General features: G+C 31.2%; 1 protein-coding gene across 2 annotated transcripts in view; it reads right to left on the minus strand.

The window, feature by feature from the left end:
• The window catches only part of qtc (GRIP domain-containing protein quick-to-court), a 224,451-nt gene that overhangs the window by 159,566 nt on the left and 47,539 nt on the right, over positions 1-17,346 (minus strand). Inside the window, exon 1 of one of the 2 annotated variants that reach the window (XM_035351414.2) lies at positions 2,917-3,000. The exons of the other annotated variant lie outside the window; for it this stretch is intronic. The gene's annotated coding sequence lies outside the window, so the exon portion shown is untranslated. Of the gene's footprint in view, positions 1-2,916; positions 3,001-17,346 lie in introns of those variants that run through there. 2 annotated transcript variants of the gene reach the window in all.

Raw genomic sequence — 17,346 nt, forward strand, 5'->3', positions numbered from 1 at the left:
ACATTTCTAAAACACAGCAGAGAAATCGATAATATAATATGTTTTAATTTTGCTATTGGGAACATTTGTAGTATAAGTTTCCGGTTTCTGTGTCACGCTACGTTAAGGCATGAATCAGTCAAGCGAACCAGTAAATTAATTGTTGACGCAGTTGCTAAACATCAGTTTCGATCATAATTTTGGTTTCTGTTGAGAGCTTGTAGGTTTTTTCTGCATATAAATAGAAGCTTGTGTCAATGCCCTGCAGACCCTACTGGGATGGAAGCGAGTTACTGGTTTAGTTTGTAAGAAATGACCAAGTTTTAAGAAGGCAAAAATAACCTTTTAATTTAATTTTTAAATAGACAAAAAGGCACTGCTAGTGTGACAGACAAAATCCCGCTACTTAATTATTTAAATTAACCTAACATAAGATAAAATTGAATTCAAATATGTAGTTAACGTTATCTGAGACTACACACATCACAGAATACTTAAGCTGGCGCAAGATAATTAGCGGCGCGTATTTTAAACGTCGGTTAGCAAGATGCTAAAGCCGGAAATAAGCTTAGGCAGAGCTGGCGATAGTAACAGCAAGCCGAAGCTGCCAGAAGCTTTAAATTTAAAGCAATCAACTCAGGACTTCAATACACAATAACTAATTTGCATTCTTTTGAGGACTACAAAATTATAATAATTGGTTAATTGACAGAAAACCTTTCACAATATCCCGAAATATAGCTGTCGGGATTTCAGTTTGTTCTGGTTGTCCTATCGCAAAAGAAAATTTGTGAGATGGACTAGGAAACCTGTAATAATTCGTTCCTGACTTTAAGTAGAAAAAAAAAAGTGTTATAAAGTGTCTACTCAAATTTTGCTCTTGATGGAAACTGTATTCTACAGTGTATTTGCCCTTGTTCGTGAAGAATATGGATCTTCTTGTGCAGGAGCGGATGAGGATGGCGGATGATGGATGGTTTATTGTAAATCACCTGCTAATGTTCCAGGAATGTTGTCAATTTATATGGAATGTTGTCAATTTATATGGAATGTTGTCAATTTATATGGAGCATTTGGGCTAACGCCCCTTTACACTAAAATATTTAAAAAGCAGCATACCTTTAGAATTTTCGATAGAGAGTCTCGCACTCTGGAGATAAAAAATGCTTTATTCCGGCCGGTGTTTACGATTTGAAATTGTTAATTTTTTTAGTCAAAAATTCGTTGAAGTTGTACAAAATATGATATATAAAAACAGATTATAAAACAATCCATGTGCCAATTTTCGGGTGGAGGACAAGTTTATTCAAAATTTGATGTCTCTAGGTACTGTTGTTTTTTCACAGTGCGAAAAACATACATACATTCATGGAAATTCTTCATTATTTGATTTCTTTAAATATAATACGGGGCGATAATATTTGGTGGCAACAATTTGAAAAGGGATCCAAGGTTTTTAGTGATTCAATGCAAAATGCCGTTCGACTCCTTCTGTACTAACGACCCTTTGGGCTAAAAAGCGCATTACTGCTTGAACAAAATTAAAAAAGGAATTATATAGAGAGGCTTACAATCTACTCATTCCAAAACTTCTTCATAATTATTAGATTTTATTCCGGATACAGATGGTAATTTTTCAAAAAAAGTAGTTTTTAACTTTTTGCTAGTAACAAAATCTATTTATAACGAACAGTATTTCACCATTAACTAACAACAATAGTAGCTGTTTGAAGTATTAAAAAAAATTCTTCTGCTTAGTTAATTCTTCTTTTTATTGAATTCATTGAAGAGGTAACTTAGTGAACTCTTCAGTTATTTAATAAATATTTAGATAAAGGGGGGGGGAGAGAATAATTTTTTGGCAATAATTTTGCAACTGAATGTAAAGCGCTCTAAAATGTGGATTCGCTCTATATGCAATCGCTCTTAGTTTATAGCATTAGAAAAACACTAATAAATATACACAAATAAATTTGTTGTCAAAAAATTATAATTTGGTTACAAAAACAGAATTTATTCTTTAAGTAATATGCGTTGATCAGAAACTCGCTTTTAGCAAAAATAGAATTTTAAGAGAAATATCGTTAATTGAATGAGAAAATTAAAATGCAACACCATTTTATTATCTTCCTGTTATAGTATTTAAATACGAAAGGAGAAAGCGTGTTGCCATCCATAGAAACATTTTCGCATAACTAATATTCGTACGGAAATGTTACTTTCTAGTTATTTAACTAATACATTAGAAAGCTAATAAGCTATCATGAAAATGTATATATAAACCGTATTTGTTTATTTACTTTTTAATTTTTAAATGTCTAACTTTTTCTTGCAAAAAAGTGTTGATGAAAATTTAAATTTTAAAATCATAATCAATACTATGTAGAAAAATGTTATTTGCAAAGATTTTATAATCCGTTAAAAACCTCGAAACACTCTAAAAGAGCAAATAGATTTAAGATGGAATTGAGGATTTCTCTTTTTAGAATGCAACTGAATATCTAATCCCTATTATATAGAATTCTTGAAACAGTTTTTCCTTTCCTATAAAAAATTATTGTATAAAATACATAATTATTTTCTGGAAATGCTCATCAGTAGCATAAAAATAAAACAAATTTTGTCCTTGGTTTAAGAAAATTTGGATAGAAGAACAGAAAAAAATAGAAAAGAACATAAAAAAAATTGCTCTGAATTCCTTTTTTTGTCAGAGCAAGCAAATTTGTTTAAGCTGAAACTTTCTTTTATGTACTTCATCCTATTTCATTTTATCCTGTAACAAGTTTTGCATAAAAATGCAAATAAAAATCCGTATTTATTTATTTATTTATTTTTTGTCATTCTGTAGGAAAGAACGTTTCCAGACAGAAGCGAATGAAAAATGCAATTTGGACTCTCAAAAATCCTTAGATTATCATAATAAAGATCTCAACATACCTCTGAAATTATTGGCAGAAGTATTTCCACCCGATTGATGCCGCGATATATTCTTTTCTGGTTTAATCGCATAGAACCGAGTGATTTAAACATAGGAATTAAAAAAGAGCAAAAACTCTTTCTCCCCCCCCTTTTCGCTACAATTTTTTGAGTTTGTTAAGTAGCGCCATCTGTAGAAGAAATCAGAAACTAATGCTATTGAAGGTAAGTATTTTACTTCTAATGCATTTAAGTTTATTTTGGGCATAATGAAGCTTCTAGCATAATAACGCTATTCGAGTAGCATTGAGTTTTTCCAAATTATTTTAATCAAGTGATAAGTAAATAAAATCGGTTTTGTGGTTAAATTTTTATATATTTTTTTCATATTTCCATGTGAAGAGTTGTCGCTTTGCAATGAATATAATTTCCGGAACAAAACAGGAAATTTCTCCTGATACAAATTACTTATTATTCTATAGAAAGACATCCTTACAAACAGAAGTATTTTAAGAATATACACCCACGTTGAAGAATTTAGAATCAGAAAGATGAAAAAAATAATTTTTCATAAAACTCGAAATAAAAGATTCCGTTCAGAAAGGTAAGGGAAATGCCAAAAGATAAGGGAAATAGTTAAGAAAATAGAAATAGAATAGAAAAGTTAAGGGAATAGTTGACTTAACATCATTGTCTCTTAAAAATAAAATTAAAAAAATATTAAAATGGGGGGGTCGAAAATCAAAAGTATTTAAAAAATCAAAATTAAGCTAATATTTAAACAATAAAAAATATTGAAAATTATAAAAACAGAGAAATTTACGCGATTTTGTACCAGTTGTGTAGTGTACAGTAGAGTTATAAACATCTTTAACGCTACGCGGCCAGCCTTCGTCTGGCTTTTAAATGTACTGGCAAAATTCCTGAAGGAAATACTTCAAAACTGCAGAACAACTTCAAAAAATAAACATTAAATATAATAATAAAAATCCCACAAATTAAAAAAAATGTATTACATATGTTACCGGCAAAGTTTGAAATCCGGCATTCTATAGAATGCCTAAAGCTAGCCGGCAACGTATGAAATGATTCATATTTCACACATTTCCTAGGCATTCTAGAACGCTAATTGACAAGCTGGCAAAGTATGAAATACATTTCCGGTTCGTTTCGAAGAATCGAAACTACTTACCAGTAGTTAACAAATGATGTAAAAAAGCCAAAATGAGTAATAAAAAGGAACCATGGGACTACTGGCCGCTGAATCGCTAGTATGTGATTTTTGTGGAAAACAAAAGTATATTAATTTATTCTGTTAACAAAAGCTTCAGTACTATACAATATTACGTTACCGGATGCTGGGTTATTTCCTGTATTTCATGAAAACTCATCTGAGTACTGGACACAGACGACGTGACAGAATGGTGAAAGAACTTTCAACCAAATACTAAAACGTTACACGTAATGGTATTGAATTGTAAATCACCTTTGTGAGCCCTGGTCCCCCCCCCCCAAAAAAAAGAAATGGTATTAAAAAGGGCATTGTTGTGAAACTTAATGACTGTTTTTGAATTTGATTACGTTGTCAGATAGATCTTACTCATTTCCAGTCTCAGCCAAATAGAAAATACAAATTTATTATGTTGCATCAAGATCATCTCACTAATTTTTTACATATTTCGAATAACAGTTTTTTAAAGGCACTTTTTCATTAATTTTTCAAAATAACATTTGTACTTTTGAGGAATGAACGTCTTTTAAATAATAGCCTTGTAATAACCTTTTTTTTTCATACTTTGCCTAAAGAGCATTTGTCATTCTATAGAATGCCTAGGTATTATATACAACGCCAACGCCTAGGAAAAGTATGCAATAATTCTCATATTTCATACTTTGCCTAAAAACGGCCGGCATTCTATAGAATGCCGGCGCTTCATACTTTGCCGGTAACACATTTAACAAAATTACTATGAAATAAGCAATACTCCTTAATACAAATATTAATTATCCTAATAAATAAATTAACCAACTTCCCGTTGCTTTCTTTCAACAAAGGTCCAGTATCCAAGAGAAGCATTAAATTTAAAAACTGCACAGAATTATGCCCTCATTTTTCCAAGTGGCAACAGTGCTGATTTTCAACAATCAGCAGTCCAGTATACAAGTGAATGAAAAACTGTTGCCAAAACCACATTTCTAAAAGAATGAAACTATTCAAAATGATACGATAAAATCGAAAAGATAAAATTAAAAAAAAATCTGATTCGAATATTGAAAAAATCTCTTCGAGGTGCACTTGCTCTTGTCTAGATGCACCTATATACTAAATTTCGTAGCCTTGGGTCTCTTACCTTACGCGCAACATGAACCAAAGACTCACAGATACTTATAACACTCTTTTGCAAAAAAATCGAAGCACCAAGAAGAACTTTTACGATTGTGACGAATTTTGGTATGCAAAAACATCTTGATCGAACATGCAAATGAGCAAAGTTTCAAAGCAAATGAACAGGAATTGCGATCAAAGGGCGCATTTCTAGTGCGCAATTCGCAAAGTACAAAACCAGTAACAGAGGCACAAAATTTATCTTTTTTTGTTGCTGCCATGGTAATTCCGTAACGAAGCAACTAAAGATGCCATTACGACAATATCGAAAACCTTACAGACAACTAAATGACTTCGAACTTGGTCGCATTGTAGGGTTGCGTGCAGCTGGGTGGTCATACCGAGCAATAGGCCGCCACCTGCAGCGTACAGACACTGCTGTGCAAAGATCTTAGCAGAATATTTGCTACAAGGAAATTGCCGACGAAATGAAGGCTCTGGAATGCCAACGACCGCAAATGCGAGGCAAGATAAGATGATTGTTCGCCATGCCCGAACCGCCCCAACGATATCATTGTCGACTAGTCAACGCACTACCAGCCACGTCTATACCTCCCGTGGTACCTTTCACCATAACACGGCCCTTGTCCGAGGCGGGGTTACGCTCTTAAAGGCCTTTTAAGACGTTTGCCTTTGACCCCACAACATCGGCGAAGTCGTCTGGAGTGGTGTTGCAGCCGATCATCATGGCTGCCAGCAGACTGGCATCGTATAGTGTTCAGTGATGAATCCCGCTTCACTCTTGAAGCAGATGACCACCATGTTCGTGTCTGGAGAGAACGGGGCCAGCGGTCTCAATCAGCCTTTGTTTTATAAAGGCATACAGCCATAATCCCTGATTTGATGGTGTGCGGGCGTTATTTCTTATGACAGCAGGTCATCTTTAGTCATCCTCCGTACATATTTAACAGCTCAACGATATGTTGATACCATCCTGCGGCTGGTTGCATTACCTTTCATGGCATGGCATCCTGCGGTCATTCCAACAAGTAATGCCAGGCCACATCCGCTCGCGTATCTGAGGACTGTCTCCGTGCGGTTGATATTCTTCCTTGGCCAGCAAGGTCACCAGACCTTTCACCAATGGAGCATGTCTGGGGCATGGTAAGCTACCAGATTCGGGCACCACAAAATATCGCAGATCTGGAGCGACAGTTGATGAAATGCTTGGCAGAATGTGTCGCAGGATGACATTAGAACCTCTACCACTCCTTGCCTCGAGGAATTCAAATATGCATTGCCGCCAGGGGCGGTTCGACCAACTACTAATTTGAACACTCAATGGGTGATTGTGAGCCGTGAACAGGTACTATAACCTTGATTTTTTAATCATTTTATTATCTGTGTATGAGTTTACATAAATTCAATTTCATCAAAAACAATTACTTCCTTCATAGTGCTTCGATTTTTTTGTAAGAGAGTGTATATGTAGAGATAACAAAACTACGAATATTGGTAAAAATTGTCATATGTACATATTGTATTTGTGAGTTGCACATATTCTACATTTAACGTATTTAATTATATAAATAAATATGATTCAAATATTAAATATTTTATTTATTAAGAAGTGCGTTTATTGATTTGAATCGCTCAATCTGTTAACAAATAACAAATTGAACTGAAAGACAAAATAAAGATCTTGCACTTTACCGAATGGCAAAAATCTCGAAAGTGCGATGGCTCATAGAAGACAAATTAAAGATGTTATGTTATACTCAGGAACTTTCTTGGCATAGCTATGTTTATGGGTTTTATTCTGCCATGACAGGATTATATATATTAAGCGTTTTCCGTATGATAAAAAATATGAAAAATTACTTAAAAACATAAATAAAGAAACTAATGACATTAACATTATTTTATGCATTGAAATAAAATAATATATTAAATTACTTTAATATATTAACAACCGTATGCTTTTATTATATTAACAACCATTCTCAGACTTTCTAACCTCCATAACGTTCTTTTACAAAACATACATCACTGTCAGTATATCATGTAAAATGATTTTAATGAAAGTGATGCCTTCCAAGGTACGCAGTGCTGAAAACCGAAACTATTTTATTAAATAAAGAATTATCAAATACTTTGCCAGTACTACCCAGATGATGAATTTAGATTTTTCCAGCCACATTATAATCGAAAAGCAATTTTCCTTGTAGCAGCTTTACCTTTATTTCATAGCTCTTCCAGTACCTCAATGACGCATAAAATGTAGTTTGAATATCCCATAAGGCTAGAATGTTTGCTATATTCTTCAACAAACAGATACATAAATATTGTTGCGTGCTTAGGCGTACAATTCTTCACAGTATCACAGAGTGCAAACAGTAGTTACACTTCAAACTAATAAGAACGTCAAACGCAACGCAATGCAAAGCGCATCTAAAGAGCGAAGCTAACTCGACGATATCTCAGTACTCCGAACTCATGCTAAATTAATAACACACAACTACCATTGACGACAGATGCTCTCTCCGGCGTTATTATAATTTTCACGTCCCCGCCGAGATATTTCTAGTACTTTCTGCTTTTCAGAATTACTGAAAGGCATATGATAGCCTAATATGGTGCTATATACAGCATCAATTATAGTAATTCAGTTGCAATATCTATTACAGTTATACAGAGACCGGACCCAAATGGTCGCCAGGCTCAGTAACTTTGGCGATTTATCGCCAAATTTGGCGACATAAATTAATTGCCAAAACCATTGCTAACTTGCCAATATTTCGCCAAATTAGTGAGAGAGTCAATTTTTGTTTAGTTTCTGAAAGCAAAATTCTTCACATTTTCTTTTGAGTGAGCTCAAAATGGCTCTCATTCCGACATTTATCATTTTCTGAAAATCTCCCTTATTTTGTTTTCTTAAATTGAAAGCACTGGCCTGTAACCAATCCGTTGAGAGTTAAAGTATTATTACGAATTTTGTAGAATGCAACATGAAAAGTCTGAAGAAATGCGAAGCTTTGCTGAAGAAATAAGATTACAAGGGCAAGTCTATTTAACATTGAGGTAAATGGCTATCTCGTTGAACTGGCGAGATATCGTTAAGCTGGTAATGAACTTGGCGACTAATTTTTGTCATCAAATTTGGCGAGTAATCGCCAGATGTCTCAAAAATTGTCGACCATTTGGCGACATTTTTGTCCTGCATTTGTGTAACTACAATTGCTACTGTAATTGAATAAATGTAATTGATTCCTATGAGGAAATGAACTGAAAGCTACTTAAGTGGACTGCCGGTCCTAGCTATGGTAAGTCTTAGGGCATTTTTCTGCAGATTGTCTGCACTTAGGCAGATACTGTCTCTTGAATCCGCCAGCATTCTTGATTTTCCATTAAAAGAGATACATAGTCATAAAAAATATTTTACATGTTTTTTTTTTTTTTCAGTCTATACCTTCTTAGTGGTTAAACCTATTTCTACTTTATTATTTTAACTACTAAAAACTACTTTAACAACTACACTGGATACTTACTACAGTAACAACTACAATATTTTACTCATGTCAATGCTATTATAATATTTTATGCTACAGTAGTACACTTTACACGGGGCACATACAATATGACACTATCATATATAAATCCATATATAACGTAAACCTTAGTTAAACAAACACCAGTTTCTGACTATAATACAATGGTATTAGGTCAAGTTAATATCGTACCGTTCTCAGTACAAAGCCACACCTACAAAACTTTACACTATAATACTTTAGACTACAATACTTCTACAATACATTACACTGGGTTACAATAATTTTTAGACTTTGTGACATTATCATTGAAAACACTTTGTGACATTATCATTGATAATTTTTCAGGATAAAGTAAAATATACATCTTGGTTAAATACAAATACAAAAACTTGTTTCAGTATATTGGGTACTATACTTTGAACTGTAACCACATCCAGCCCTTATAAGAAACTTTAACCGTATATGCCTACTAGCAATTTCGAGAAATGGAAGGTACGGAAATTCCTCGGCGGCTGAGGAGAAACTATGTAAACCCGGAAAGAGCATAAATTCTCGGTTTTAGTTATGATGGCGACTTCGAAGTACTGAAAGATCTCCGTGCGAGCTTCGCTCTTTAGATATGCATTGCAGTGTGTTTTAGCTGGAAGAGGTAACTATTGATTGTGCTACTGATTGTCATACTGACAAGAGGTGAGATGTACGAGCATTTTTGTGGAAAGTTTCAGAATTGTAAAAAGCTGCTTTTGATAAAATAAATCTTATCAAGCTATTGTCGGTTCTGTACGATTTCAATCGATTACGATCCCGTACGTATCTAACAATATCATAACAGAAAAGGTCAGACTCTTCAGAGGGTTTGACTATGAAATGCACCAGTTTTACACAAGGTTCATGAGTTTCTTTCCAGGAAAGAAGCTTAGTACTAAAAAAATTAACTAACCATTGGACAAATATGTCTCTTTGAATTTGATATACTATATAGTTAAAAAACGAATCGAAATTTTAATATTTTTTCCGCAGAACTATCAAAATAGACAATGGTTCATTTTACACTGAGTAACTGATTTAATCTTGCAATTGTTTAGAAACACATGATGTACTGCATGTAACAGTTACAAAATTTTTCTGGCTTACTCGTGCAAAACTGTTACAAAAATCTTTCTTCCACGAATTTATTTATTTAATTCAAATCATGAAAATAGAAAAATACAAAACTCTAAAAAAAAGTATGAAAGGTTTCAGATTTTAAATTACGTCCAAAGAGTTTTTTTTTAACGTTATACGTTAACCTTTATTTATTAAATATCATGTTCTTCGCACTTACATCATAAAATTCAGTTCAATATAAATGTAGCAAAATAATTTTAAAATGAGTATATCTTTAGAATTTCCGAAACATAGTTCCGCGGTCTGGAGATAATTTTTTTTTTTTCGGTTGCCCCGTAGAGTGTTAGCATTGATCGCTTTTAAATCGTTAACTTTGTTAATAAAAAATTCATGAAAGTTTTGCAAAATAGGAAATCGATAATAATAATAATAAAACAAATTCTGAATTTCAAATTTGGGCTTTCAGATGCTCATATTCTCAGTAGGATTTCGTCATTCAAAGTTGGATGGCTCTAGGTGCTGTTGTTTTATCACAATGCGAGAAACATACATACATTCATACAGATTCTTCATTAAATTTCTTCAAATATAATGCAGGGCGATAATATTTGGTGGAAACGATTTGAAAAGTGATACGTCGTTTATAGGGTTCCGACGCAAAATCCCAAAACGAAAACAATAAGGGACCAAGCCCTTTGGACTAATAAACTCATAATATCTCATATAAGAGAAATAGAACTTTTTGATATTTTCATGGACGACTAATGGGTAAAAACAATTATGATATAAATTTATTTTTAACTGTTAGGTATGTTTGATCCACGCTGCTTAAATACGAGCAAATACAGCTCATGATACGTTTCCATTTAATTTTACGTAATATGTAACCTTTCTTTCAGACAAATTTCATAAATATAAAGTAAAGAGAAAAAAAGTTTATCGATTTTGTTGCTATTTTAGCACAGCTTGTTTCAATTCATTTAAGTGAAGCTTTGCAGTTGATTATTTTAAAACGGCATGCGCATATTTAGAAAAGGTCAGACTGCTATCATTAATTGTAAATAAAGTGCACATAACATAGATTAGTCAAGCTGTAGATTGAGTTTTCCAGATACGTTCTACTTATTTTTGCTTACATGACTATAAAACATAATTATTTCTGCTTTGTTTGTTTTGCTTCCATATTGTTCCGTAATTCCCAGGTCAATACCTTTCACACAAGAATGTATTAACAATTACTCCCAATTGCACGGTAGACAGTTCCTGAAAAAAAGTGTGAAAAAATATATAGCGCATATAAAAAATAAAAGATTGATTTTGGGATGTGAAAGTCTAATAAAAGGAATATGTTCAAACAAATTATATCAAAATATTTAATTAAATACTTTTTTCTTTTATTAATTCAAATATATGTTTTTATTGAATATAAATTTAAGCTTATATGAACATACATTAAGTAAATACCTTAAATAATCCTCTAAAAGCATAAAAAGTTATAGAAAAAATTAGGACAAGTGCATTTTACATATATGTATATAATCATTGGTTAATTGATTTCGAATGAAGCATATTTTATACTGTTTTCCATAGATGCATTCTTGTGTTAATTAAAAGTTTCTTAAGTTAGAATTCACAAAACGTATTATGTGACCATATTACTGAGATGCCTAAAATAAAAATTTTGAACATTTTGATAGTCGAAATCAAAACTGAAAATTGTTTAAAAATTTAGCTCCAAATCTCATCTTTACTATAAATATTAAATTATAGAGACTTTTTAAAATAAATGCTTATTTTGAGGAATTAAATTCAAATGAAAATCTTAAAAAAAGCTGGTTATAGTATGCTGTTTATTTTTAAGAATTAAATTGCAATAAAGATATTAAAAAAAAGGTCTAAAGTTTGCCTAAATAAAAATTATCGTGCGAGAGAAGTAGACGCTTTTTTAGACACCGTTTTAAACCAAAACTGGGCAAAGAAAGTCTGCGTGAAACCACAAAACGAGGTGACTGACTGGCAGTTATACTTCAACATCCATATACAGCAAAATCAAATTAAGGATATAAAAATTGTTCACATGAAATTTTTTAAAAAATTTAACCAAAATATTGCGATAGATGCGAAAGATGTTTTTGGGAAAAATGATTTATTATTCCAAAGGGACTTTGTCTCTGAGGGACTATTGTTTTCGTTTTACGATTTTGCGTCGAATCATTCTGAATGTCCGTTTCACTTTTCAAACTGTTGCCAACAAATATTATCGCCTTGTATTATATTTGAAGAAACTAAATAATGAAGATCCTTCATAAATGTATGTATGTTTTTCTCATTGTGGTAAAACAACGGTACCTAGAGCCATCAAATTTTGAATGACGAAATCCTACTCAGAATATGGGCATGTGGAAGCCCAAATTTGGAATTTGTTTTATTATCGATTTCATATTTTGTAAAACTTTAACGAATTCTTGATTAACAAATTCAATGTCTTCAAAGTGAGCAATGGCAACGTTGTACAAAAAAAAAAAAAAAAATTATCTGCAGCGCGCGAGATTGTGTATCGGAAATTCTAAAGATATGCTCAGTTTAAAACTATTTTGCGATATTGCTCTTGAACTGAATTTTACGGTTTTAAGTGCGGAGAACATGGTAATTAATAAATAAAGGTAACACAATATGTTAAAAAAACGCTCTTTTGGACGTAATTTAAAATCTGAAACTTTTTAGATTTTCTTTTTTATTTTTGAATTTAAATTAGCAACTATCTCTTAAATAATAAAACATTTTATACTAATAATTTCTCTAGAGAAATTTGAAAATAAAATTTTCACATTTAATTCCAGTAGATTCATCACGTCATAGTATTTCTAATTAATTTTATGAATAATAGAGAAATGTGGCTTTTATTCATTTGATCGAATGTATATTTTTTGCAGAGTAGAAGCATTTTTGGATGCCACATCTACGTACTACTGCACAAATATTATAGATAGTTTATAGAGTAATAATCCGAAAAGTGCATCATAATTTTGTTTTCATTTAAACAATCTTCAAAAACATTGACACATTATTATATCATATCCCATGGTACAGCCAAATATCAAAAAACAAAATTTTAAAACGCTGTCTCAAATCAGGTTTTTCAGCTGATAATAATCGCAAGTTTGGCTTTCATTAATGACTTTTCCTTAATACCGTCTAACAAATCCTACATTTCTGAAAAATATAAAATGGTTTATTTCATGAATAAATTATATATATATATATAAAAATATATGTTACGGTGAAACACCGAAATCTGGAGAATGTCGACATTCACCGGTGAATGTCAACATTCACATAGTCGCTTGGTTATGTCCGAAAAATTTTCCAAATACTCTTATTTCTGACTTACACCGGTAAATGTCGACATTCACCATGTGCCAGTGGTGAATGTTGAACATATAAGAATATTATATTTTCTTCTCCGTAATTCAGTCTCGAAAAAACGCACTTGAGACTTAAAAAAGAACTTCAGAATATAAGAACTGAAAACACACAGTACATTCAAAATGAGAAAGTACATTCAAAATGAGAAAGGAAAATAATAGAAGTTAAAAACTTAATAAATTATGTGATTCCAATCTTATTTATTGCAACAACATAAACTATTATTACACTTTGAATTGCACAAGAGGTCCTTGCTTTTACAACTGCATTTATTTGTGGAACACTTCCTTTTGCAATGACAGCATGTACATATACTCCTCTCTTTTCGACCTACACCAGAGCATATCTGTGATTGTCGACATACACCGGTGAGGGTCCGAATGTACAAGAATGTAGTGCAATATTCGATCTTTCACCAACGCATTTGGTGAATGTTGAAAAAAAACGTTCTTTGAAAAAAAAAAAAAAAAAAAAACTCCGGTGAAAGTCGACATTCTCCAATTTCGGTCTTTCACGGTAACATATATATATATATATATATATATATATATATATAAAACCTGAAAGGTTTCAGATTTTAAATTACGTCCAAAGGCACGTTTATTTAACGTTTTGTGTGTTACTTTTTTTATTAAATATCATGTCCTTTGCACTTAAACCATAAAATTCAGTTCAATAGCAATATCGCAAAATAATTTTAAAATGAGCATATCTTTAGAATTTTCGATACACAATTCCGCGACCGCTAGAGATAAAAAGATTTTTTTCTCCCCACCATAGAGTGTTGCCATTGCTCATTTTCAAATCGTCGAGTTTGTTACTTAAAAATTCGTTAAAGTTTTACAAAATATCCAAATTTCAAATTTGGTCTTCCCACATTCGTAGGAGGATTACGTCATTCAAAATTCGCTGGCTCTATGTACCGTTGTTTTATCACAATTCGAGAAATATACATAAATTTATGCAGATTTTTCATTATTTAATTTCTTCAAATGTAATGCAAGACCCTAACATTTGGTGGCAACCGCTTGAAAAGTGAAACGGACATTTATAGTGATTCAACGCAAAATCGCAAAACTAAACTTCAGGGAGAAAGCCCTTTTGGACTAAAAACGAAAGTCAACTCAGTATTCTAGCGTATATTTGTTTTTGCTTATGAAAATTTCAAATATTTATCTCTCATTATAAATGAATGAATATGCTTGTCAGTTTTTTATAGCGCTGAGAAAGTAAAAATTTGGCACACAAGTTCTTCAGAAGGATCAGTATGTACGTGAAATTTTTATTTTGGTTTATTTTTTTAAAACTAGCGTTGAAATTATTTTTTATGGCTTTCTTTTGCAAATAGCCGCTTTTAATGACCGTACGAATCATAGCAAAATTCCTATCTTCGTTTTATCATTATCAAAATATCAAAAATTGATCAAACACTGTACGGATTAAAACATTGTTACCACTAGTATGAGAGCCTGTATATCGGAAATTCTAAAGCAGTATTGTTTTTAAATATTTTGTGATTTTGCTATGCAGCTGAATTTTATGTGTCGTAAGCACGAAGAATATAATATTTAATTATTAAATTTAACACACAAAACGTTAATAATAAAAAGACAAAATTAAAGTTTTGCAAGCCATCTTACTAAGACAACTATACATTGATATGATAAATTCAGAAAAGACCAAAAAAAATAGAAAAACATATGCCAGCACTCAACATTTCACCGGAATTCTAAACACATTCTGTTTTTAAAATTTTTATAATTTTTGCTGTTGAATTGTATATGGCGTAATCATGAAGAAAATTATGCTTAATAATGAAGCTAAAAAGACAAAAAGAAATGGGTTAACAGAAGTGAAAGCTACAGGAGGCTGGAGGGAACTCAGAGGGAGAATAGAAAAACCTTACCAAACACAATTAATGTAAAAGAAGTTACAATAAAATTTACAGGAAGTTTCCCATCTTTTAGGAAACTAAATAAACATTTTTTTTCGAAACCTACTGCTCTGTTTTGCTGTTTTTGTCAATATTTTTGATATGAAATATTGAAAATTATGAAATATACCTTACTATACCTTCAGAGGCAAAAGTCTTTTGTAACTATTCGAAGAAAGAATTAATGCATTATTAACCATTCTATTAATAACCTAGCTAATGTTGTTTATATAATATTAATCCCTTTCAAAAGATTCATGAACGCAATCATAATTATACCTATAAAGGAAAAACTTTTGTATTTTCGATGAAATATTTACTAGAGGAATAAAAAGAGCTTTCCCTGTTAATTTTCAGAAGCTTACTAAGCGATTAATCGTTCAGCTAAATCTTTTGCTATCTGTTTAATAACTTTAGATAACAAAAGATTTAGCTGAAGAATTAGTTAGATAGCAAAAGATTAGCTAAAGTTTACTATAAGTTTTTTAAACTTCAAAATGTATTGATCCAAGTTTAACAATCAATAAATTACTATAACCACAGTTATATGCAATCAAAATTAAAATAAATAAGTATTTAATAATATTAACTATCCAACAATAATAACGCTAAATAAGCAGTTAATGTTAAGTGCTAATAATAGTAATAATTATAGATCATGATAAAAATTAAAATATAATTACAATATGTAAATTATATTTAATTCAATATGCAAACGAAAGAGGTAACAATAACCATAAAATATACATTTTATTCGGGAGAAGAATAAGATAATTCACATTTAGTTTGTAGTATGACATTTCTTTAAAATTTATTTACAATTTTTCTTAAATAGTCTGACTATTTTCTTAGTTTTCACTTGAGGTGACTCTCTCATTTATATTATATATGTTCAGCTTTGTCCATTTTCTCCGCAGAAAGTTGAATATGGGAAACGTTTTCCATACTTTTCATTTTATTTAAAATTATGAGATTGAAACCTGCTTAATCAGGTTTTTATTGAAATTATGCGGGACAAATAGAGAAGATCATAAGTACCAACTAAAATGAAAAGAATTAAAATTTTTAGTTTAATTTCTTAATGTTAAAATTAAATTTAATTTTAATTAAATTTAATTTTAATGCTTATTTTTATTCGTTTAATACTAATTTCGTCATATATTTTATATATACATTTATTCATAATCTGTCGTGAACTTTGAGTTATTTGTTTGTAAATTATTGTTCTTTTTCTCCCTTCTATTTGATTCGTTTATTTGATTTCGAAAACCGAAAATTTTAACTTTTTTCCATACGTAATTTTTCTTTATTCCATACGTTTTACTAGTATTTGAACTTCCTCGTTTTAAGTGTCATAATAACTCTTTTAACTGGAAACGGGTTATCCTTTTTAGTGTCTATATGTAATAATTATGTTTTACTACTGAAACTAAGAGCTATTAATGTATTCTTCAAGTATTCATGCAAACGTGTTACATGTAGTTGTCTGTAATAATAACATTCATCTGAAATATATCAGTAATATATCCTTTTTTTAATTATTGTATTTTATTTTTGATTTTTATTTCATGAAGATATTCTTTCGGATTATGAATCTATACACACTGACGTTAGAAAGCTCAGAATTTCCCTTTTTAGAATCACTCTACGTCACGCTGTCAGAGCATTTATCAGCTATACTGCTTGGTTAATTGCCACTTCTGGGAGATTTGCCGTTCCGATAAGAATAAAGTCTTTACCAATACAAGCAATTCTTATCTTTTGAATGATTCTTTATTTTATTCTTTTAATTCAACATGTGTTTGAAATAATATGATATAACTACCTGATAATTTTTATAAACATCTCTATCATTACATTAATTAGCAAAAGATATTTCGTACTCCATAGGGCATTTCAGAGCAGAATAATTATTAGCCCAAAGGGCGTTAGCACAGAAAGGCTACTACTAATTTCGTTTTGGAATTTTGCATCGATTCATTTTCTGCGTTGATCCACTTTTCAAACTGTTGCCACCAACTATTGCAGCCCTGTATTATATTTAAAGAAATTAAATAATGAAGAATCTATATACACTCATGTCCATAAATTAAGGATAATGCAAAATC

The sequence above is a fragment of the Stegodyphus dumicola genome, chromosome 7 (genome assembly GCF_044657685.1).
Source record: "Stegodyphus dumicola isolate Sdum_Otavi_A_Nest chromosome 7, ASM4465768v1".
Classification (NCBI taxonomy): Eukaryota; Metazoa; Arthropoda; class Arachnida; order Araneae; family Eresidae; genus Stegodyphus; species Stegodyphus dumicola.